At 40.6% G+C, this 23880-nt stretch overlaps 1 pseudogene; it reads left to right on the top strand.

Moving 5' to 3' along the window:
• The first annotated feature begins 679 nt into the window (after nt 1-679).
• On the top strand, nt 680-797 carry LOC126177325 (5S ribosomal RNA; annotated as a pseudogene).
• Nucleotides 798-23880: the final 23083 nt, after the last annotated feature.

A 23880-nucleotide genomic window follows, 5' to 3' on the forward strand; every position in this document is an offset into this window, starting at 1 on the left:
TTCACAGAAACATAGGTAACTGGGGTAATCGACCGAGTAAATTGTAAGGGACAGTCAAATGAAAACGAGACAGATCGAAAAATTGGATAGCTCCAGAAAAACTTGTACAGCCGAGTCGAAACAACCTTACCAACATTTGGTGGGCCCACCCCCGTACAGTCCCGATGTCAGCTTCATATTGCTGGTGCCATGAAGAAAGACATTCGTAACCATAGGTTTTCTTCGGAGGAAGAGGGGTACGCCTGGGAAAAATCATGGTTCTGTATGCAAACATAAAAATTTATCCATTAAGGGAGGGATCTGTTAATATTTACGTCGACTGCTCTTGAAATAATAAACCGTTTTACGTTTTCCATCTGTCTCGTTTTCACCTGATTGTCCCATAGACATTATTATTCTGTAATGAGTCACGGGGACCACGCGTCACTTATACGAAAATACTACGAAAATATCCCTGAATAACCACCGAAATAATTCGGGAACTGCGTTCATCCGGTATATCTACCTTACGATGATTGAGGGAGACCAGACCTGTTTAGTTACCCACTCTTCCCCCTTTCCTACTCTATTCGAGGGTTAAAGACAGGAAAGTCGACTGTCGTTAAGGCTCATAATGTACTTGACTTTCTCAGATTTTTCTCTAATGGTCATTTTATTTCACGAGATATATGTAGGGGGTGCCAACGGCCTTGCCGCAGTGCTAACACCGGTTCCCGTCAGATCACTGAAGTTAAGCGCTGTCGGACTGGGCTAGCACTTGGATGGGTGACCATTCGGTCTGCCGAGCGCTGTTGGCAAGCGGGGTGCACTCAGCCCTTGTGAGGCAAACTGACGAGCTACTTGAATGAGAAGTAGCGGCTCCGGTCTCGGAAACTGACATACGACCGGGAGAGCGGTATGCTGACCACATGCTCCTCCATATCCGCATCCGGTAACGCCTGTGGGCTTTCATGGCGTGTTCTGGAGGAGATTAGTTCTTATATGTAGGGGAAATTAATACCCCGTCAGTCCACAAGGATTCGGGACAGATTTAATAAGATATACAAAACGTTAAGACGTTACTTTTGATTCTTTGGGTATTCTATATATTCTTCTCCCACTTGGATACAACGCGCGGAAATTCCATACAAACGCGTAAAACCGTTAGTAAAGTTCTTTGGAACGTTGTTCACCTTTTTCGTCACACTGGATGGAATGGTAATTATGACGTCAATGCATTGAATCCTAACGTGAATTTCTGCAGTTTGTGGTAAATTCATACTGATAACGCCAATTATTATCATCCACTATGGTTATTTCCAGAACAGAATTTTCCATGTTGTATTTCAGTCAAGATGAGCCAGGATTTTCTTCGGAAATCAGGGCGTGAGTGATAAACTTCGGTATAGGTCCTGAGAGGGACTGTCAAATCCTACTGGACTGAAAAGGTGTTACTTTGTCCTACATATATATCGTGGAATAAAAGCGCCATGAGAGAAAAATCGGAAAAAGTAAAGTACATTATATATATATGAGGTCTACAACTTTGTCTCCGTCGTTTTGTAGTCGATGGAATTAGAGACAAGTGGTAATGCAAGTGGTAGATCGTAAGTGTCATACGATAAGCACTGGCATTTGTAAAAATAACGCCATCAAAATTTAAGATGATTTGTTATTGCTTCTTGAAGTTCTTCTTGACTGAATATGCCAACTCATGAGCCCTATTCTCGTCATTTGCGCGAAGATTTAATTTTCGGCATTAACATGAAGAAATCTACCACTGAGGATCATAAAATGGTAGGTAGGACCTTTCGTGAGACACCTATTAGTGTATGAACGTGCAGACAGTGGTTCCAACTCTTCAAGAACGGTGTTTTTCACGTCGAACATCGGCATGGCGATGGAAGAGAGAAGATTTTTGAAGCAACTAAAACGGACTGAAACAATCACAGGAGATCGTTATCGAAAGCAACTGATGCGTCTGAACTCAGTACTGAAAGACAAACGGTCACAATAAAGCGACTGACATGTTGTTGTTGTTGTGGTCTTCAGTCCAGAGACTGGTTTGATGCAGCTCTCCATGCTACTCTGTCCTGTGCAAGCTTCTTCATCTCCCAGTACCCACTGCAACCTGCATCCTTCTGACTCTACTTCGTGCATACATTTCTTGATCTCCCTCGACGATTTTTACCCTCCACGCTGCCATCCAGTACTAAATTGGTGATCCATTGATGCCTCAGAACATGTCCTACCAACCAATACTTTCTTCTAGTCAAGTTGTGCCACAAATTACCTATCTCCCGAGTTCTGTTATCTCCTCAACAGTTGCGTGATCTACCCATCTAATTTTAAGCATTCTTCTGTAGCACCACATTTTGAAAGCTTCTATTCTCTTCTTGTCTAAATTATTTATGTATCACTTCCATACATTCATGCACTCCATACAAATACCTTCAGAAAGGACTTCCTGACTCTTAAATCTGTACTCGATGTTAACAAATTTCTCTTCTTCTGAAACGCTTTCTTTGCCATAGCCAGTCTACATTTTATATCCTCTCTACTTCGACCATCATCAGTTATTTTACTCCCCAAATAGCAAAACTTACTTACTACTTTAAGTGTCTCATTTCCTAATCTAATTCCCTCAGCATCATCTGATTTAATTCGACTCCATTCCATTATCCTCGTTTTGCTTTTGTTGATGTTCATCTTACACCATCCTTTCATGACACTGTCCATTCCGTTCAACTGCTCTTCCAGGTCCTTTGCTGACTCTGACAGAACTACAATGACATCGGCAAACCTCAAGCTTTTTTATTTCATCTCCGTGGATTTTAATTCCTACTCCGAATTTCGATTTTGTTTCCTTTACTGCTTGGTCACTATACAGATTGAATAACATTGGGGATTCAAGATGGCGGCGATAGATATAGCAATGTTGCAATGATGTCATGGTGAGAAGTTCAAATCTTGCTGGGAGAATAGGTCACTTGGGCTACCTCCACTAACCTAAGTCATCCGACTGCCACCTCTACCTAGGAATTGGTGGGTAAAGGACTCTGCCTGTGCAGGATAGAATGGACATAATTATTTATTTTCAGTCTTTATTTAAACAATATAAGGCAGTAGCTCCATCCACTATGTCCACCATGAGGTCTGTAGTCCAGCTGAGCTAGTACACAGTACTGCCACCAGAGTGTACTTTCAGTCCATGGCAGTCTAGAGAGCAAAAATGGCGGAAAAATGACTCAGCTTGTGCCAGGCTGCTGGAGAGGGAGGAGTGCACTTTATTTATTTTAGTGCAATTTATTTACGGACGAATTTGACATAGTTATTTATTACACTATTACAAAACACTCGTCCTAACATGCTTGAGGTCACAATGCACAGCACACAGACATGCAAACAACTCGTATCTTACCGAAATAATGTGGTACAATGATGTGCAGACACGCTCACTAATTATAAACTGCCAAAATCATGCATACAGTTTATTTAGGGACAGATTTTATGTTGTTTATTTATTACACTGCTACAAAACATTCACCCTCGCATCGTTGAGGTCGCAGCATACAGACCTGCAGACTACTTGTAAATCACCAAAATAATGCAGTACACTTATGCGCGGAGATACAAGCTGCTCCTAAATTGCCAAAATATTGCGTGTAAAACGTTCTGCAGACACACTTGCTAATCGTCAACTGTGAAAATCATGCATTTCACAGCCTACAGACCTGCTCACAAAATAATTTTTCTAGTTCACTAATAGCATCTTCTAATCCCCTCTTTTTGGTTTTCAATCCATCTGTTTGATCTACTAACGCTAAATACTATTCGTTTAGAACCTTGAATTTCAGTTTGTCTGTTTTTGTTCTGTTCTTCAAGATACATTGTATATTTTTTGCTGTCATAAGCAGCAGATAAACGAAGTCCCTTGCTCACTTCAAAATTAGCTAATCCCCAGTGTTTTTAGATGATCAGTTATTACTCTTTGGGCAATAAATGTTTCACTTTTCATATTCAACCACTTCTATTAATTTGATTGGTGAGAAACCTCTTTCTACATCTGCATGACCATGCAATAAAATCAATAATTTTTTGATGACACTGTACTGCTTTGAAAATTTTGGAGTCAAGAACTTACTTAAAAATGAATGAAGTCCTTCCTCTAAAGGATTGAAAACTTTGAAGGGAACATAGTTATATGATACTTTCTTACTTATAAATTTGCTATACTCACTTCCATCTTCTCCAATAACTTTAATCTTCATAAGGTTTCTTAACATCAATTTCATTTTAGCATAACAATTTAATGCGATTTGCCTTGGAACTAAAGAAGATAAGCTTCAGACCATTATTGACTTAACTGGAGAGTTTTCCCAGCAGGTTTTTAACTAACGAAATTTAAAAATTGTGACAGCTGATCTTGTATCAAAGATATCTTTCTCCAAGACTTTTTCTCAAAAAGTAAATGTTTTGCTACTAAGTTTCCCAAACAGCCTAAACTAATGTTATGCAGATCTGTATGTATAGTTTTATCATCCAAAGCAAAATCTGATAGTCTGTTTGCAGAGGTCAGTTTATCTGTGCATTCATATTTTGTTATATTAAAATTTATAAAAATGTCAAGAAGAAACCTTAGAACCTCAGCAAAAAAGGTAACATTGAATTACTGCTATGATATTTTTCTAAGAATGGGGTTAAAATTCTGGCAACAGACAAGAATGAATTAAGTTACAGAGTTATCAATTTATCTTTGGTAGCTTTTTCTGTTGTCTCATAAGAGTTTGAACCTGGTTTATTAAACTGCTTTTTCTCCACACAAGGAACAAAATGTAGCAGATCCTGCCGTATCTGTAATGTCCTCTTCACTGCTGGAATATTTTCAAACCGTCTACTGCTACAAAATTTACATGGAATAATTTTACTGGTTGAAATATTTAAGGAATCCTCCCTAGATGAGGGAGAATCCTTGAACAGCCAGTAAAATGTTATAAACAAAGCATCTAAATTCCACTCTGTCATTCTGCTTCCTTTCTAAAAGCTTTTTCATCGCATGCAGGTCACAGCTACCTAAATTAAGCATGTATTTATTGAGCTCTTGATTTAATTTTCCTTGAATCGTACCGAATAGCCTTCTATTAACAGCTGGGCCATCCACTGAAATTGAAATCAACTTTCGTAAATCCGGTTTATTTGTTATATCATAATATGTTTTCATAGCATTCTCGGCAGTACTGTGACATAGGAAAGCAGAAGACAGATATCGTGTTTCTTCTTTATTGTTTACATCATCCCAGTAACGGATGTGTAAGTCCACTTGCTTGGCCTGTAAATATTTATTTAATGCTTCATCTAGGCGTAATGTTAAACTATCCACATTACTAATTTTGTCATGCAGTATATTCATGACGTATGGTGCTACATCAAAACTGACCAAGTATACACACGTAGTTAGTCCACATAAAATAATGTTTCGCGATGTCGCTGCCAGCAAACATTCGCTGAAAAGCATTACTGATATCCTCAGAAGACTTTTAAGAAAAATTATTAGTCACACATTTTGTGGCCCACATTATTTCGGCATCTAACACAGAGATTTTAAAACGTGTTTTGATAGAGTAGCCACTTGTTCTTCTGCTGTTTTTCTCTTTTTCTTTGGAAACTAAGGACTGGGGGTTTCAGTTCCTTCTTTATTTTTTTGTTAAAAAATTATTTTTAGGTCACCGCAGCTGTTTCTTTGGCCTTCATTAACATCATATGTCTCTAAACTAAAAAAGGAAATAAAAATGTAATTTTCATTAGCTACCATATGTATATGCAATTTCATGGAAGAAAAGTTAAATTTGGACCCTTTGTGAAGGCCCTTTCCGAAAGACCATACACTCCGATCATTCCCTCAAATTTCTATTCACAGATCCGGACTCAAGCAGACATCATGTAGTGTAATTATTACATTGCCCTCTGTACATTGCTCTGAATTAATAAATTATATTTTGTATTGTCCATCTGTAACCAAATCGTATATGAGCGGTAACGTTCTACTTTCCTTCCTGGCTGTTGTTTCATACACGAATGATTATTTCGACAAGAATAGTGAAAGAAAAAGTAACGAAACTTAAAAAAAGGCTTTTATACAAATTTTCAGGCCATAAACTTTAAAATATGGCCTTTTTAGGAATCCCTACACACAGTTTTTAAATTTATAGCCTGTTTATGGCATTTTAAGGAGAGTGGGAACCCTGTAAGAGGAATCAAATCAAGGGATCTGGAAAACCAGTACATTGCAGCATTTCATCCTATTCAATTTTTCTTCGGTATTTCCGTTGCAACATGTGTAGAGTCAGCGGGACATTTGTCGTGTTGGAGCCACATACACTGCCGCTTATCCTGTGGTACCTCTTCTAGAAGGACGAGATGAAAGTTCGTAAGAAAGCGTGAATTTTTTCACCTCCCCACTATAGGTTACTGTAGGAAATTTAGCCCGAATTTTAAAAAAAGACCTACATATTACCAAAACTATGCACCCACAAACTGTCATTCAACTTAAACTCGTATGCTAACCTTTGACTAAACAACCTTATTTGAAATGAACCGTAAATGGCTGAATACAACCTGTCTTCAGGCAAATATTGTGCCACACCAAGACCAAAGATTGTTTAACAGTAACATAATTTGCTCTCTCTCTCAGACGTTCGCATCGATAACTTACAAAAATCAAAATGATGTTCCCACCTTACAAAACGTATTTCGAGTTAATGCCCCTGGAATGAAGTAAGGTCCCACAATGGAATTTATTATTACGACGCACCATACGTTTGCGCCCCGCTGTCGTTGGTGTTGTACTGACGACGCCAGCGTGGATTTTCAGTTGCCCAGATGTGCATGTTACTTAAATTTGTAATATCGTCGTTCGTTCCTCGTTGCTTTGTCGGTAAATAGCACGTGTTGGGAGCACGTGGAGGTCTTCTGCTAGGAGCTGCAAAGCAAACTGACAAAATTCTATACGACGTTCGTAGTCACTTCCTCCGTGTGCCTCACGTAGTGACAGATGATAAGGGTGAAATTTATGTCGATGCAAGATGTGAATGACACTCGCCAGGCTAATCTTACATTTCTTGGCAATGCGTTTCCTGCCACCGTGCCGTTTGATAAGCGTCATAACCCGAACAGCTTCTTCAGGTGCTCTGTCTGTTGCGGTCTCCGTTCTCGCCCTCTGTTTGACGTTGAAGCTGCCTGTTCACACAAATAACCAAATAATTGCTGCAAGTATCTGGCGCGACGGACAGCACCGATCAGAATCGACATTGTCTGCAAGCAAGGAATGTCGAAGCAGAAGTGACCAGCCGATAGAGGATACTGTTCCTGCTAGTTCTGCACTGCAGACAAGTAAACAGTCGAAAGGTTTGATACAGTGACTTATGAGCGTGTGTACAACACAATAGTTGATTTCAGCCCCCCTGCCTTTCGGTTTTAAAACATTTCTTGGATTCTTTTGTGGACACTTTCAACCCTGTAATTAACAAGCATTATATCACGTACTTCCCTTTCGGATGCCGTTAAAAATGTGTATCACCCAATTTAAAAAAAAAACATAATTACTTCTGTATCTCGATCTATGCAAGAGTTAAGCGTATCACATACCAAAGTATGTGACCCTTTTTGTACTATCGGCTGCAAAGAACCACGTTTCAACATTTGGAACTGTTACGAAATAAAAGGGAGGTTATGTGTTTTGTGATTCGCGCTGTACAGTGAACTTCACTGTAATAAGTCCATTGGGTACTCCCGGAATTACTTTTATATCTGATGGTCCCCGTTTGTCAATAAATACTTGCTGAGTCCCGAATCAAATCAGAAAACTCGTCTGATATCTTAAGAAGGCGTTCAATAAGTAATGCAACAGTTTATTTTTCTCAGCCAATTTCAGTTGAAAAAACTCGGGATATTTTGTGGGTCGTCGTAGAATATTGTCATTCCAGTCACCACAGTTTCATGAAGTTCCGACAGGTGGCGGCGCTACCACAGCCTTCAAAATGGCGTCTTTAATGGAGGTGCGTTACGAGCAGAGAACTGTCATTGAGTTTCGTTCGGCGGAAAACGAATATCAGATATTCAGAGGCACTTGCGGAATGTCTACGGAGACCTGGCAGTAAACAAAAGCACGAGGAGTTCGTTGGGAGAAGTGTCTGTCATCATCGCAACAAGCTCGTGCAATCCTGTCCGATGTTCCGCGTGCCGGCCGGCAGCATTCGGCTGTGACTACTTCAACGTTGGAACGCGAGAACACTCTAATCTGCGATGATCGACCGATCACAGTCAAACGTCTCACTGCGCAACTGGAAGTCTCTGTTGGTAGTGCTGACACACTCATCCACAAAGCTTCATTGAAGTGATCTTCCGCCCGGGTTCCCGGGTTCGATTCCCGGCGGGGTCAGGGATTTTCTCTGCCTCGTGATGGCTGGGTGTTGTGTGCTGTCCTTAGGTTAGTTAGGTTTAAGTAGTTCTAAGTTCTAGGGGACTGATGACCATAGATGTTAAGTCCCATAGTGCTCAGAGCCATTTGAACCATTTTGAAGTGATCTTCCTCATCCACTCTACAACCCGGACCTTACACCTACTGACTTCCATCTGTTCGGGCCAGTGAAGGATGCATTCCGCTGGAAGCAGTACGTGGATGCTGGGAAGGTTATTGATTCAGCAGGATATTGGCTCCAATTTTGACCAGTAAAGTGGTACCATGCGGGCACACGAACTCTCCCAGTAAGGTGGCGTAATGCTGTCGCATTAAACGGAGGTTTTGTTGAAAAATAGGGTTTTGTAGCCAAAAGTGTGAGGAAACAATATGGTGTACTGGAATTCTGAATAAAAACTTGCTTTCAGAAAAAAAAGTGTTGCATTACTTATTGAACGCCCCTCGTATAACCTCCTGTTATATTCACTTGGCGACTTGGTGAATCTGCACCGATTGCCTTCTAGAAGTCAAGGAACACAGCGAATGTTGGCTAAGGTCTGGCTGATTTCATTAACTAACAGTATCGTGTGTTCTCTGGTTGCGGACTTTATGTTAATTCCTAGGGAAAAGAATTTTGTCCTCGCAGAATATCAGGGAACGTAGCCATGAAACGTATTCTCCAAATCTACAATATACTATCGTCAGTGATGTACGCATACAGTTATCTGCTTCTGTCTGACAACCCTTCCTCAAAAGCGAATTGCCGTTGGTCTCTCTTCCAGTTGCTTGGATTGCCTCATTGAATCAGGGGACCTATAGTGAACTGCTATAGGACTGGGAGCACGTTCTTGCGCATAATCTGTGCAGAATCTAACAGGCACACCTTCAAGATCAGTTGCCTTTCCTATGTTGAGCGAGTTTGGTAGTTTTTCTGTTATTTGATTACTTATATGAGTTTGAGGAATGTCGACGTAGCTTAACGATTGAAAGGATGAACCGTGGTATCCATTGCTGACTTCATCCCCTGTCTGATATTTATTGTTCAAGGGCAATGGTTTTACTGATAGCCCATTTACTGGACTTTCCTTTCTCCTTTAGGAAGGTGTGCATACAAACGTTCGGTGAGAAGTGGTGGGAGAGCAAGTGAAAAAGAGCCAACGTAATAACAAAAGTAAGTGTGCTACCCAGCGTCAAGTGGTAGTGTCATGAGTCAGTTCCACCTGTCGTGTGCTTATCGGAGTGTGCGTTAAAAGGCCGTGTTTTTTTGTGTTAGGGCTCTTTACTCAACGGTGCCGTAGTTTCACAGAATTCGTTATTAGCGACAGAAAGCAAAAAATACAAAATAGTAGAAAGAAGAAAGGTTAGGGCTTGACGCCCCATTGACGACGATATCATTATAAACGGAGTGCATACTCGGATTGTGGAAGAGGAAGAAACTCGTCCGTGTCTTTCGCAAAGGAAACATCCAAGCATTTGTCATGAGCGATTTTGAGAAGCCCCGCGAAACATAACTAGGAATTGTTGCACTCGCGAACGTATGTCCAGTGTCATTACGCCGCGCCCGAGCTCGATGTAACAACAGCAAAAGGAGAGGAACAGTGCTTTATACATATAAATTTTCTAGAGAGAATCACTGGAGGAAACGGAGTCAGTATGTGGACAGTGCCCTAGCGATGCTAAATACCAACAGGGAACAGTGAAGAAAGTGAAACGAGGTACGTCGCAATATGTTCTCCGTCTCGCTAGCTGTACTCTTGGTTCTTGCACCTCACTCTTGTCTCATGTATGTTTTTGATATTTTCATATTGCTCCAACAACGTTAGCTCTTCTGCTGTTCGTACCCATCCGGCTTAGAAGTGCTGTTTCAGCATTTATCGTCCTGTATGTATTCAGCTGCAGTGTGGAACCGGAACTGCAGAGTCAGAAGAATGAAAGCGATCAAACAGAATAATAAGTGTAGGGAGTCCATTGGCCTTCTGTACGAGTCCGAAACTGTAACGTGTAACTACGCGATTTCCATCAATCTGCTGGAGAACCGTTGCCGTCATTCCTCACTTTTTTTATTTGTTTTATCCTAGATTTTCCATTATAAGAATAATGACACTGAAGATTATTTTCATAATATAATATGGGAAAGGGTGCTACCATTTGTTACTGTGTTACTATTATTACTAAAATTTAATTATTAAAATTCTTTCCTTTACTTTTTAAATTTATCAACTTTTCACCTTTGTATGTTAAACATGGGAAGTGCTACGAAATATTATATTCAGCTAAACTCCTTCGCCTTGTTTCCTGAGTCCATCATATAAAGCATTTTGGGTAAATAGGTGCAGTAAAGCTAGCAACTAAGGAAAGACACATTTTACTAAACTCTGAGTTTATGGTTAGAACAATCGATCTGCAGCATCATCTGTTTTGAATATTCGATTCTGCCAACTGTACCGCAGTGCTATGTAAAATATGTTATAGTAATCTGTGAGTAAATATTGTCATACTATCGTAGAACCTATTAACTATGGCTTTCTGTTTATTAGGTTTTTATGTTTTACAGACTGTTCAGTGATATTGATGTTCCATGAGACTCTGTTAGTATAAAGATTTTTGATTCTATTTATTTATATTTTGCAAATGTCTTACGAATTCTATGGCTTATTGCACACAGTATTGTTCAGCTAAAACCACTGTCTACAAAAAGTTATCGTTTCTTATATCCTCGTACACAGTTATTCCCTCGGAGTGTTCCATTAAATCAGTTTATTGCAGTTTCACACTAAATACCAGTCTCTACGAGAGAAGTGCTTGTTGAACACATTTTCTTCGCTCATGCACTTTCACTTCATAGTTTTATTGTTTTCTTTCATAGCTGATGTTTGATTACCGTATAGCACGAAATTTAATTTTTATCATTGGAATAAACATTAAGACTCACTGTTTCTAGTTTTAAATTACGTCTCGCATGAATTATTTTCGAAGTACGTTTCCAGAGAAATTGCTGACCACTCAAGTATAGAAAGCTAACTGCATATAAGCTGGAAATAAATTACTAATTTCACTGTTATTTTACCGACTACTAGTAACAAAGTAATGCGGTGATAATTTCTTAATATCTGCACGGCAGTTTCCCTAAGTAATAACTGTTCCTCTTGAATGTCAAATAAATCTGATCTTTAAGGCGATAGTGTTAGTACCTAAAGCAGTCGTCCATGCAGGTTTCCATACAACAGTACTTTACTAGTGGCAAATCTTTGTTTAACTTGACTGTTAACCAGTTCATTCTTCCAGTTATGGGACATCTACATGTGTCGATGACGTACTTATATTATTTTCTGAGGTGTTAATAAAAATGTCATCCCTTTCAGTTATTACCCAGCAGTTTCTCACATTGCTCAGCATCTCATGAAACCTATAGTTCAGACACGAAAAGATGCACAGGCTTCTTTAAGAGTCTCAGTTCTGTACAAACGTTCTTAAGTTCGATTTTATGAGTGATTTCTCATTGATCTGCTACACCTGCAAAATAATACAGATGCCTCATCTAGAGTCATTGTCAGATCGTTAAAATTTTCATATCTTTCATATTGGTTTGACTACTGTATTCGTACTTTTCTTCGCAATTTCTCAGAGCAGCAGGTGACTTCATGTGTAAAATGAAACAATTATTATCTTTAACGTATGCCAATAACTGTATTTGTTTGCTCAACTACATTATGATGTTGGCTTTCCTTCAGTATTAGAGAAACCAAGAATTTACTTCAATCATTTTCCGACGATAGCAGTGAAATACAACTTTCATTATCTTCTGTCCGAGTAACGCTTTAGTAAATGAAAAGATGAGATGCATCGGAGGGGACGACCTATGTAATAAGTTGTATTTCCTACGACTCCAATATCAAACTAGCGTTGGCTTGTTGATAATCCCCTTGCGGAGTTCAGTCAGTAACGTCTGTTATTGCACTCATTACTTCTACGAACATGTTCAGATACTTGATATACTCTACAGACATAGAATATTTTGCAAGACATTTGATTTCGTTGCTTGTCAGTGAACAGCCAACAGCCTGGCATTCTTGAAAGTCCTAGCTAATAAAAGGTACTGGATTTCAATACTTTGGCTGTCGATGATACACAAAAGGTTTAACAAATATAATGAATCCCCCTCAGGTACCCAAATAGGGAGCATTCGCTACGGCATGAGCATATTACTCGTTTAGACTAAATTTTTTAAATTTAGTTTTCCCATCAAAGGCATTTTATTCTTTTCAGTTGTGTTTTATTTTATTTTTAATTTTATCGTATTGGTCACTGGATACACCAACACAACCATTTGAAACTTACAGGCCTGGCTTTCCATTGAAGGCATCAATCTTTCTTTTCCAATAATTCCCAAGTAACTTAAAACGAGAACACAAAATAAGAACAGTGGCTGAAAATTTTCTACGTATCAGGCTATTACGATGTTGATAACCCTTAAACTAGTCAGCATAATTATGGCTTCGGTCGCATATAAGCTTTCGTTGTGGGGCATTAAAATAAAACAGTATTTAAAGTTTATCATTTATGTTTCCGTCTTAGTTCCACATTTGTTTTTGCCAACTGTCTAGTTTCGATAAAATTTGATCATCTTCACGTATGTGTAGTAACGGAAGCAACACGTCATATCCATATAGATGTCGAGTACTTTGATCGAAACTGCTCATATCATAAAACTATGTACACAACCGAGACGGAAAAATAAACGGTAAGTTTTAAATATCAACACAGTTGCGGAAACTCTGACAACGAATATGTCCTAAATAGTAGGAAAATGGTAATTACAAGACAAAAAAAATTTCGAGTCATATTCGCTGTAGGAAAAACAAAAAGAAAGAAAGAACGACTCACCATGAAGGAATCATGGGAATGGAACAGAAATCGGTATATATGACGTACATCTACAGGCAAAGAACTGATTACAGTTTCAGAAAAACTAAATCATTTATTGAAGAGAAAGAGCTTCACATACCGAGCAAGTCAATATCTACATCCACATCTACATGAATACTCTGCAAATCACACATAACTGCCTGGCAGAAGGTTCATAGAACCACCTTCCCAGTAATTCAACATTACTAAAGCCCCTAACAGCGCGCGGAACATCTGTATCTTTCCGTGCGAGCTCTGATTTAGCTTATTTTATTATGATGATCGATTCTCCCCAATTAGGTCGGCGTCAACAAAATATTTTCGCATTCGGAGGAGAAAGTTAGTGATTGAAGTTCCTTGGGAAGATACCGCCGCTACAAAAAACGCCTTTGTTTTAATGACGTCCACCCCAAATCCTGTATCATGTCCAGGAAACTCTCTTCCCTATTTCGCGATAATATAAAACGTGCTGCTCTTCTTTGAACTTTGTCGATGTACTCCGTCAATCCTATCTAATAAGGATCCCACATCGCGCAGCAGTATTCTAAAATACGACGGACAAGCATAGTGTAGACAGTCCCCATAGTAGATTTGTTACATTTTCTTAGTCTTCTGTCAATAAAACACAGTCTTTGGTTTGCCTTCCCCACAACGTTTTCTATGTGTTCTTTCCAATTTAAGTTGTTCGTAACTGTAATTCCTATGTATAGTCGAATTTACGGCCGTTATATCTGACTGATTTATCGTGTAACCGAAGTTTAGCGGAATGCTTTTAGCATTCAAGTAGATGAACTTACACTTTTCGTTGTTGTTGTTATTGTGGTCTTCAGTCCAGAGACTGGTTTGATGCAGCTCTCCATGCTACTCTATCCTGTGCAAGCTTCTTTATCTCCCAGTACCTACTGCAACTTACATCCTTCTGAATCTCTTTAGTGTATTCATCTCTTGCTCTCTCTACGATTTTTATCCTCCACGCGCCGGCCGGAGTGGCCGTGCGGTTCTGGGTGCTACAGTCTGGAGCCGAGCGACCGCAACGGTCGCAGGTTCGAATCCTGCCTCGGGCATGGATGTGTGTGATGTCCTTAGGTTAGTTAGGTTTAATTAGTTCTAAGTTCTAGGCGGCTGTTGACCTTAGAAGTGAAGTCGCATAGTGCACAGAGCCATTTGAACCATTTTTATCCTCCACGCTGTTCTCCAATACGAAACTGGTGATCCCTTGATGCCTCAGAATGCGCCCTATCAACCGATCCCTTCTTCCAGTCCAGTTGTGCCACAAATTTGTCTTCTCTTCAATTCTACTCAATACTTTCTCATTAGTTATGTGATCCACCCATCTAATCTTCAGCATTATTCTGTAGCACGACGTTGTCTAAACTATTTATCGTCCACGTTCCACTTTCATACATGAGTGCACTCCATACAAACACTTTTAGAAACGACTTTTTTTTTCCTGACACTTAAATCTATACTCAATGTTAACAAATTTCTCTTTTTCAGAAACGCTTTCCTTGCCATTGCCAGTCTACATTTTATATCCTCTCTACTTCGATCATCATCAGTTATTTTGCTCCCCAAATAGCAAAACCCGTTTACTACTTTAAGCGTCTCATTTCTAATTCCCGCAGCATCGCCCGATTTTCATTATTTAGCGTCAATTTCCAATTTTCGCGCCATGCAGATATCTTTTCTAAATCGTTTGGCAATGCGTTTTGATCTTCTGATGACTTTACTAGACGATAAATGAGAGCATCATCTGCAAACAACCTAAGACGGCTGCTCAGATTGTCTCCTAAATCGTTTATATAGATAAGGAACAGCATAGTGCCTATAACACAATCTTCGGAAGCACCAGAAATCACTTCTGTATTACTCGATGACTTTCCGTCAGTTACTACGAACTGTGACCTCTTTGACAGGAGATCATGAATGCTGTGACGTAACTGAGATATATTCCGAAAGCACGCACTTTCACTACAAGCTGCTTGCGAAGTGATTCTGAAAATCTAGAAATAAGTAATCAGTTTGAAATTCCTTGTCAGTAGCGCTCAACGCTTCGGGTGAGTAAAGAGCTAGTTGTGTTTCACAAGAACGATATTTTCTACATTCGTATTGATTGTGTGTCAATAGCCCGCTCTTCGAGGTAATTCATAATGTTCTGAAACAAGAATGTTCCAAAATCATGCTGCATATCGACGTTAATCCCATGGGCCTGTAACTTAGTGGATTACTCCTACTGACTTTCTTGAATATTGGTGTGACGTGTGTAATGTTCAAGACTTCGGGTACGGATTTTCTGTTGAGCGAGCGGTTGTATATGATCGTTAAGTATGGAGCTATTGTGTCAGCACACTCTGAAAGGAACCTAATTGGTGCAACTTCTAAGTTCCTGATGTTGACAGCGGTTCTTGATTCGAATTCTGGAATATTTACTTCGTCTACTTTGGTGAAGGAATTTCGGAAGGTTGTGTTCAGAAGCTCTGCCGTGGAAGCACTGTCGCCGATAGTTTTTTCATTGCTGTCGCATAGAGGAGGCGTTGATTGTGTGTTTCCGCTAATATATGACCAGAGTCTCTTTGGATTTTGTGCCATGTTTCGAGACAAAGCTCCGTTGTGGAAACTATTATAAGCATTTCGCATTGATGTCCGCTCTAAACTTCGAGCTTCTGTAAAAGGCCACGAGTCTTGGAGATTTTGCGTTCCTTTAAATTTGGCATGCTTCCTTGGTTGTTTCTGCAACAGTGTTATGGCCTGTTTTGTGTACTGAGGGGGATCAGCTCCGTCGTTTGTTAATACATTTGGTATAAATCTCTCAATTTCTGTCGATACTATTTCCTTGAATTCAAGTCACATCTAGTCTATACTTACATTGTTAATTTGGAGGGAGTGGAGGCGTCAAGTGAATTTTTATCTCCATTTTTGAATAGTTATATTTTTGGAGGATTTGGGTGTTACAATATTCAGTCTCGCTGCGACAGCCTTGTGTTCACTAATCACTGTATCCTTTTTGATGATCGTTAATAGTTAAGGATTATTTGTTGCTAACAGGTCAAGTGTGTTTCCGTAAGCTTTACTAAAGTGGTGATCCACCTCTGGCCTCTACGCAAGCAGTTATTCGACTTGACATAGACTGATATGCTTGTTGGAGGTTCTCTTGAGGGATATCGTGCGAATTTCTCTCCAACTGGCGCGGTAGGTAGTTAGAATACCGAGCTGGTGGGGCCCTGTCCATAATGCTCCAAACGTTCTCAATTGGGAAGATGTCCGGCTGTCCTGCTGGCCAAAATAGGGTTTGGCAAGCACGCAGCAGAAACTTTCGGCATGTGCGGGCGGGCATAACATTTCTGAAATGTAAGACCGGGATGGCGTTCTATTGAGAGCAATAAAACGGGGCGTAGAATATCGTCCACGTACCGTCGTGCTGTAAGTATGCCACGGATGACAACCAAAGGAGTCCTTCTATGAAATGAAATAGCGCCCGTGAACATTACTCCCGGCTGTCGGGCAGTATGGAGGTTGACAGTTAGGATAACATCCCACTGATATCCAGGGCGTCTCTAGACATGTCTTCTCTGGTCACTGAGGCCTGGAATCTCATTGACCAGAGTCGGATTGTCGTTAGTGATAAGTCCCGCTTCGAGTTGACCCCAATGACCAGCACAGACGTGTCTGGAGACGCCCCGAACAGTGGTGGGATACCAGCCTAACATTCACCTGCCATACTGCCAAACAGCCGGGAGTGATGGTCTGGGGTGCCATCTCATTTCATAGTGGGATCCCTCTGATTGTCATCCGTGACACCCTTGCAGAAGAGCGGTGCGTCGGCGGCCCCCTTTTGTTATCCTTTATGGGAAGCGATATTGGGCTTACATTTCAGCAAGATAATGCTCTTCCGGACACGGCGCGGGTTCCTGCTGCTCTTCTTCGTGCTGGCCAAATCCTACTGTGGCCAGAAAGGTCTCCAGATCTCTCCCCAATTGACACCGTTTGGGGTCTACAACCACCTCCGGATTCTGACGTTCTAGCGTTCCATTTGAACGTAATTTGGGACGATATCTCTCAGTAGGACATCCAACAACTGTATCAAGCAGTGCCGAGCTGAATAACTGCTTACATAAATGTCAGAGGTAGACCAGTGCGTTATTGACTTGCTCAGTTTGTGAAGCTCTTTATCTTGAATTAATCGTCCAACTTTTCTGAAAGTGTTACTTGTTTGTTTGTACATACACCTCACATCAACCGATTTCTGTCCCGCTCAGATGGTGCCGACATCCTATTTTTTTTATCCTGGATTGTATTAAGGGTGCAGTATGAACATAATTTGGGAAAATTTATTGATACGGCACGCTGAATGCTTGCTCCTTCAAAATCTTCAACTCGCGTTATTTCTTTAATTTTTTTCCGCAGCACGTTACGAGGTAGCACACTGGACTTGCATTCGGGAGGACGACGGTTCAATCCCGCGTCCGGACATCCTGATTTACGTTTTCCGTGATTTCCCTAAATCGCTCCAGGCAAATGCTGGGATGGTTCCTTTGAAAGGGCACGGCCGACTTCCTTCCCCATCCTCCCCTCACCCGATGAGACCGATGACGTCGTTGTTTGGTCTCTTCCCCCAAACAATTAAAAAAAAAAAATTACGAGGACAACAGGAACAGCATGGAAAATATATGTACGTGGGAAGGAAGACATCACTCTGCAACAGGACAATGAACAAGAAAAAGGCCAATGTAGATCAACCTAAACGAAGACAGAGCCTTAAATTTTTCCGCTTATCTCCCGGGGAGACAGACCTTCGACAGATTTACAGGACTCAAACCCCCAAAAGAGCCGCCAAAAGACATTTAGCTTTGTTTTGATGCAGGACATGGTCTGAAGATAAATCTAAAGAATGCGGTTGAAAAGGGTCTCCACTCTGCATCAGGGCGGTCGCCTTAATGAGAATTCCGCGACGTCTGAGAAAAACCGGACTGGACGTTCCAGAGACTAGTGGGGCGTCGAGGGAAACTAGAGCACCCGCCCATCTGCACCCGGCGCATCGCCGGACCACCGGCGTCCATCACTTTCCATAGCAAAAATTCTGTCAGCGACGCCGACTGCTGTCGAGATAGTTCGCTTATTTCTAACGGCCCCACATTCTGGGACAACTGTTCAGATGGCTATCCTGATACTGACGTTAGGTCAAAGAAATTGTTTTTAAACTTGTAGTTGGCAAAGGTAAAAGCTTCGGGTTGTCAGGCCGCGTCGTGTTTCTTTTCCACGATCGACGTTTCGACCCCCTGCTGGAATCTTCTTCAGGATGTGTGACGTTCAGTGTTATCTTAATACTACAGTACTATCGCCGAATATTTACTACAATCACAATTGTGATAGAATGTTGGTGATTACCGCTATCGGCCATAATCGTCCATTTTCATATCTACAAAAAATACTGAACATAAATGATAAGTATATAAAATATTTCAAAGTGCTTTCTATAACTTCCCAACTAATAAGTGAAAGGAATATTTATTTAGATGGACTGAAAGTCTGCCGCCCCTTTGAAATTGGAAATGTATGTTCATAAAGATTTTGAACATGGTTTCTGTCCTGACATATTACCCTAGGCCGTGAAACTGATTTATTAATAATGCAGTCTGACTGCTAAGATGATGTTTCGGAACTGACGAAACTTCCGCAGATTTCAACCGAGTGGGGGAGGTTATCCGGAAGTAATACAGACAAAATTTAAATTAGAAGATTAACTGCGCTTTTATAGATTTTTGGGAAGGTGTTTATGGCAAATGCTGGAAAATAAATGTTTTCCCCCAAGCCTCATTTTGGCAATAATAAGTCACTATAGGAACATTAATTTTATCACTGACAAGGGAATTAGAAGAAGTGAACGATTACTAGCAAGCACAGGCTTTAGATAAGGGTTACCTTATCCCCACTTCTTTTTAATATATATATATATATATATATATATATATATATATATATATATATATATATGTGTGTGTGTGTGTGTGTGTGTGTGTGTGTGTGTGTGTGACATTTTAAAGGACTGGAAATCGCTAACAGCTGCAGGAATGAATTTATCAAACACATTTGCAGAGTTCGATGTATCTTCTATCCAGTCTACGTAAATCTTATAATTTTAAAGTCTCATTTCATAAAACGAAACTAATGCCTTTAGAGGAAAGGATCCTGACAGATCAAAAATTGTGCAGGAAAACAACATTTTATAACAAGTATCGAATTTTAAATGTGATGATTGTGACTTAAGTTTTTATAGTAACAAGGGCATTATGCAAAAACTTACGAAAATTTCAAAGTCTATTTGAAACAAGTGAAAGAACTTTCAAAAGTGAAGTTATTAAAGAAAAGAACATGAAATATTATAATGTAATTGGTTTACTTAGATTGCTTTCTGATAGTGATGTCTGTGTGCCGACAAAAAGGCATCTGAATAAAATACTATCGGCACAAATGAGATCTAAGAAGTGTTAAAGTGTATAAGAGGATAGATAGAATAAGAAATGAAGATATTGGAAAAGCCTTAAATCTAGAATCTGTACAAAATAAAATATTAAACATTGAACGGAGTTGGACCGACAACCTGCAAAGAATGGGAAACAGGCTACCAAACTTTCCAAGCCAGCGTTTAATTACCAACGACCCAGGAAACGCGAGACAACTGTGAACCGGAACGGACAAGAATGCCTATTCCATGAAATGAAGAAGAATAAGAAAATTAACTGCAAACATCGTACTACACTGCTTCAATAGTAATAAGCTGATCGTCATATGTTCAACTTGTGCAGGACAAAGGTATTGTCGTTTGTGACCTATGTAGCACAAGAACTAGTAAAAATACGAGCTGGTGTAGCGGAAAAAATCAGCATCTGATATTTATTGGACGAGTGATAGGCTATGATTCAATTCAACACCATGTGGGAAGCTAAAGGCTCAAATCTCTAACATGACACAATTCAAATCATATTATACGGAGCCAAAGACAGAATTAATATTACATAAATCAAGGAGGGCGACAATGAATTTCATTGGCAAAAAGTCAGATTACCATTATGTGGCGGCAATTCGAACCAGAGCAAAGAGCCGTCGTAGACATATTCTTATTTGCACACATGGAATATTAAAGAAAAGACCCACATAAAATTCCCCATCATACCAAAGCAAGGTAGAAAAAAATGTTTTATTCAGCAAATCAATGAAATATATGTCAATATGTAGTTTATGGAATTAGAAATTCGTTCTTCATTTCTAAGTCTACCATAAGTTACAGGTGTGGTAAATATTCATACCCCTAAATCAGGAGCACGAAATCTATTCTGAATAAATTTTAAAAATTCTGAACGAAATTATCAATGTTAACAACCGTTAGTACACATATGTCCTCAGAATGAAGACATACCCCAAAACTCAAAGGTTCCCAACCAACGTTAGATCATGCGTATAAATCGGCATTTGTACTCAGTCCAATATCAGAGTCAGTTTCACAATCTGAAATGCTGCTTCGAGCACAGGCAAGCGTTTATATTAGACGATTAAGCCACTGATCCACTTGACACTGTGTCACCCGAACTACCGTCAGTTACTATAGTAGTGTCTGAAACCGTAGCCGTAGTAGCTAAACCATCTGGATTCTAGTCTATTCCAAATTCTAAAACTTCAGCGTGCTCTTCTGTAAACTCTTCCCAGTACTTTATTACACGCTCAGTTACAACTTCATTCGCCATGGAGGCATGCCATCTCGATGAAGTCATTCTTGCAGATCTAAAAGAAATGTTCACGAAAGTCAGTATGTTTCTTCTAACTACAAAAACCAACTACAAATCAGTAAACAATTTGTCTATGACATTAAAGTGTGTGCAGAAACAGTTTTCGTCACACAGCACGTATTTAGTAATCATCCTTCATGTGCACTGTCATCGGAAATAATTCATTTTACTTCAGCGGCCATCTCTTCCGAGATGATTCGTCATTTGAAACAGCATTTCGCAACATACCATCAGTAAAATTGGATGTATTGTATTTGTATTGTATGTTAACCGGTGGCCAAGAAACGACGGAGACGCTCCGTCACCGCCGCAGCCACAGTGGTCCACAACCCCCCAACGACTATCGCAGGCCACTTCACCCCTCCGCCGCCCCACACCGAACCACACTTTCAGGGTTATTGTGCGGTTCGGCCCCCAGTGGACACCTGCTCCCCCCCCCCCCCCAGGCAACGTCTCACACCAGACGAGTGTAACCCCTATGTTCGCATGGTAGAGTAACGGTGGTGTACGCGTACGTGGAGAACGTGTTTGCGCAGAAATCGCCGACGTAGTGTAGCTGAGGCGGAATAAGGGGTGAGAGGTGGCATGAGCCCCCTCTCATATTTCTATCTTACGAGTCTCCTCTCTAATTGCATGCGGTGGAAAGTTGCTATTCCTTCACACGCGGACTTCCCACGCAGCGTCTCTCGTCACCCGGGTGGTCCAGTGACAGGCGGGCTCTGTTTGACTTTGAAAGGGTAAGCCGACAGGTGTGAGGGAGTCGAGTGAATGCTTTCCAGACGCCGACATTGTCAAGAGGCACACCCGCAGGGCCTGAAGTAGCGGCTGGGCTAGAGGTTCCGTTACTTCGCAGAAACTTAGCGAAAACACTTTCTGGCGGGCTACCAGCGAGGCGTGGGAATGACTTGTGTACCCAGGCAGCTGTGGCGGGAAAATTCCCGCGCTTTCTGCAAAATAGTAACTGTGATTGGCTTGCTCAGGGCATAGCTCCGTGACGTAGCAAGATCGGCGCAGAAATTGGCGCCAAGAATCTCCATTGGTGGAATGGTAGCGTTCTGGCAATGGAGTGGAATTTTCCGCCTGTTTTCGAGTTGCTGATTGGAACGTTTAACCACGGCCACTGTCGTGGGGGCGGGAATGTTCTGTGTTCCGTTTTGTACGGGTGCTCTTGTGGGTAGTCGGCTCTCGCCTTTCGGTCGAGGACGTCGAAGCAACCAGCCATCGCTTCAGATACGCCAGATCGTGTTCTGGCAATTAAGAAGACAGTTTGGTAAGGTATGTCCGCAACACCGGCAGACAGGGATTTTCCTAGGTGATAATCAGAGCTCAGCAGTGCGCGCCTGTTCGTCTTTTTCTAACTTTGTTCTGTCTTGGGTAGCAGCAATTAATGTTGGGTTAGCTATGTGTTTTCTCTAAGATTTGAGTTACAAGGAATTGGCTGCACATACCACTTCGTCATAATCCTCAAAATCTAGTTTAGAGACAACTTCACATTCACACCGTTTGTTTGAGTATCCAATTGGAGCCAATTTGATGTATTGTAATCGTTTCATGTGTTTTTGTTTATTATTTTGTGTTTAGTCTTAATGAATCATATTGTTATTTTGGACAGAACTTTCATTCTGTTAATCGGTAGAGCAACCCCATCATTCCTCACTATGTTAATGAAACCTTCGTTTATTTAACTTATTTATCAAATTAAATTATTGCAGGTGCCAATCTCTCTTCTACTCCACTGGCAGGGTTGATTAGAGTCAGTTCGTGTATTTTTTTTATCCTTGTGCAACAGCAAAAAGTTGGAGTTAGAATAAGGGGGGGCTTAGAGCATCATGTACATATGTAGATTCTAGAAGAATTGAGTGTTAAATACCCTGCTAGCCCCGGCACCTCGCAGGGGGACCAGCCTGCATCCGCCGAGGCAGATGGAAAACCACCTAAAAACCATCCACAGACTGGCTGGCTAACTGTACCTAGACACATGTCCACCGAGCGGATTCGCGCCGGTGACCTGGCCCTCTTTCCCAATCTAACCGGGCGGGCCAAAATTGGATGTAACTAGGAACTGAATTCACGACTACCAATTTTCTTACATGTACGCCGCGAAAGAAAACTAGATATAAATATGCTTACAAACTTACAAACGAATCACGTACTGATTTTGTAATTTTTAATGTAGAAAATGGTACTGTGAATTTAAATTACCGTTGTATGTATCAGAAGAGTAAATCTACAAATGAGAAATGCTAGCTGACTACAAATGAAACTCAAAAGAAGAGTGCCTGAAAGGCCACCGGTAAACATTCATAGCGTTACTCACTGGTTCACTGTTATCTCAAGCCCATCGACCTAGAAATTTGAAAATAGTATTCTTACTTAACAGAGAAGCTGTTGTGACTTTGTTGATACAACAAAACAATCGATTGTTTGCAGGAAATAAAGTAATAAACAACTTTCATGACCATTGGTACTTACATTTACCTGTTTCACTTAGGTGTGAGGCGTTATGACTACTGAAAAACGAGACATCCGAATACCTGAATCCAATGCATACGCGGTGTGGTCGCTCGTGCTTTTACATTCACGGTCACTGAAAGAGTACCTCGACCCCGTCGAAGCTGAATGCTCAGGAATAAAAATCAGAGTGCGAGTACACAAACATTTCTGCTTTGTTCCTACAACGTCTCATGGTGACAGAACACCACACTATAAATTCCAATTACCAGTGAAAGTTTCAAACTAAACTCAATCACACAGTAATGT

The sequence above is a fragment of the Schistocerca cancellata genome, chromosome 3 (genome assembly GCF_023864275.1).
Source record: "Schistocerca cancellata isolate TAMUIC-IGC-003103 chromosome 3, iqSchCanc2.1, whole genome shotgun sequence".
In the NCBI taxonomy this organism is placed as follows: domain Eukaryota; kingdom Metazoa; phylum Arthropoda; class Insecta; order Orthoptera; family Acrididae; genus Schistocerca; species Schistocerca cancellata.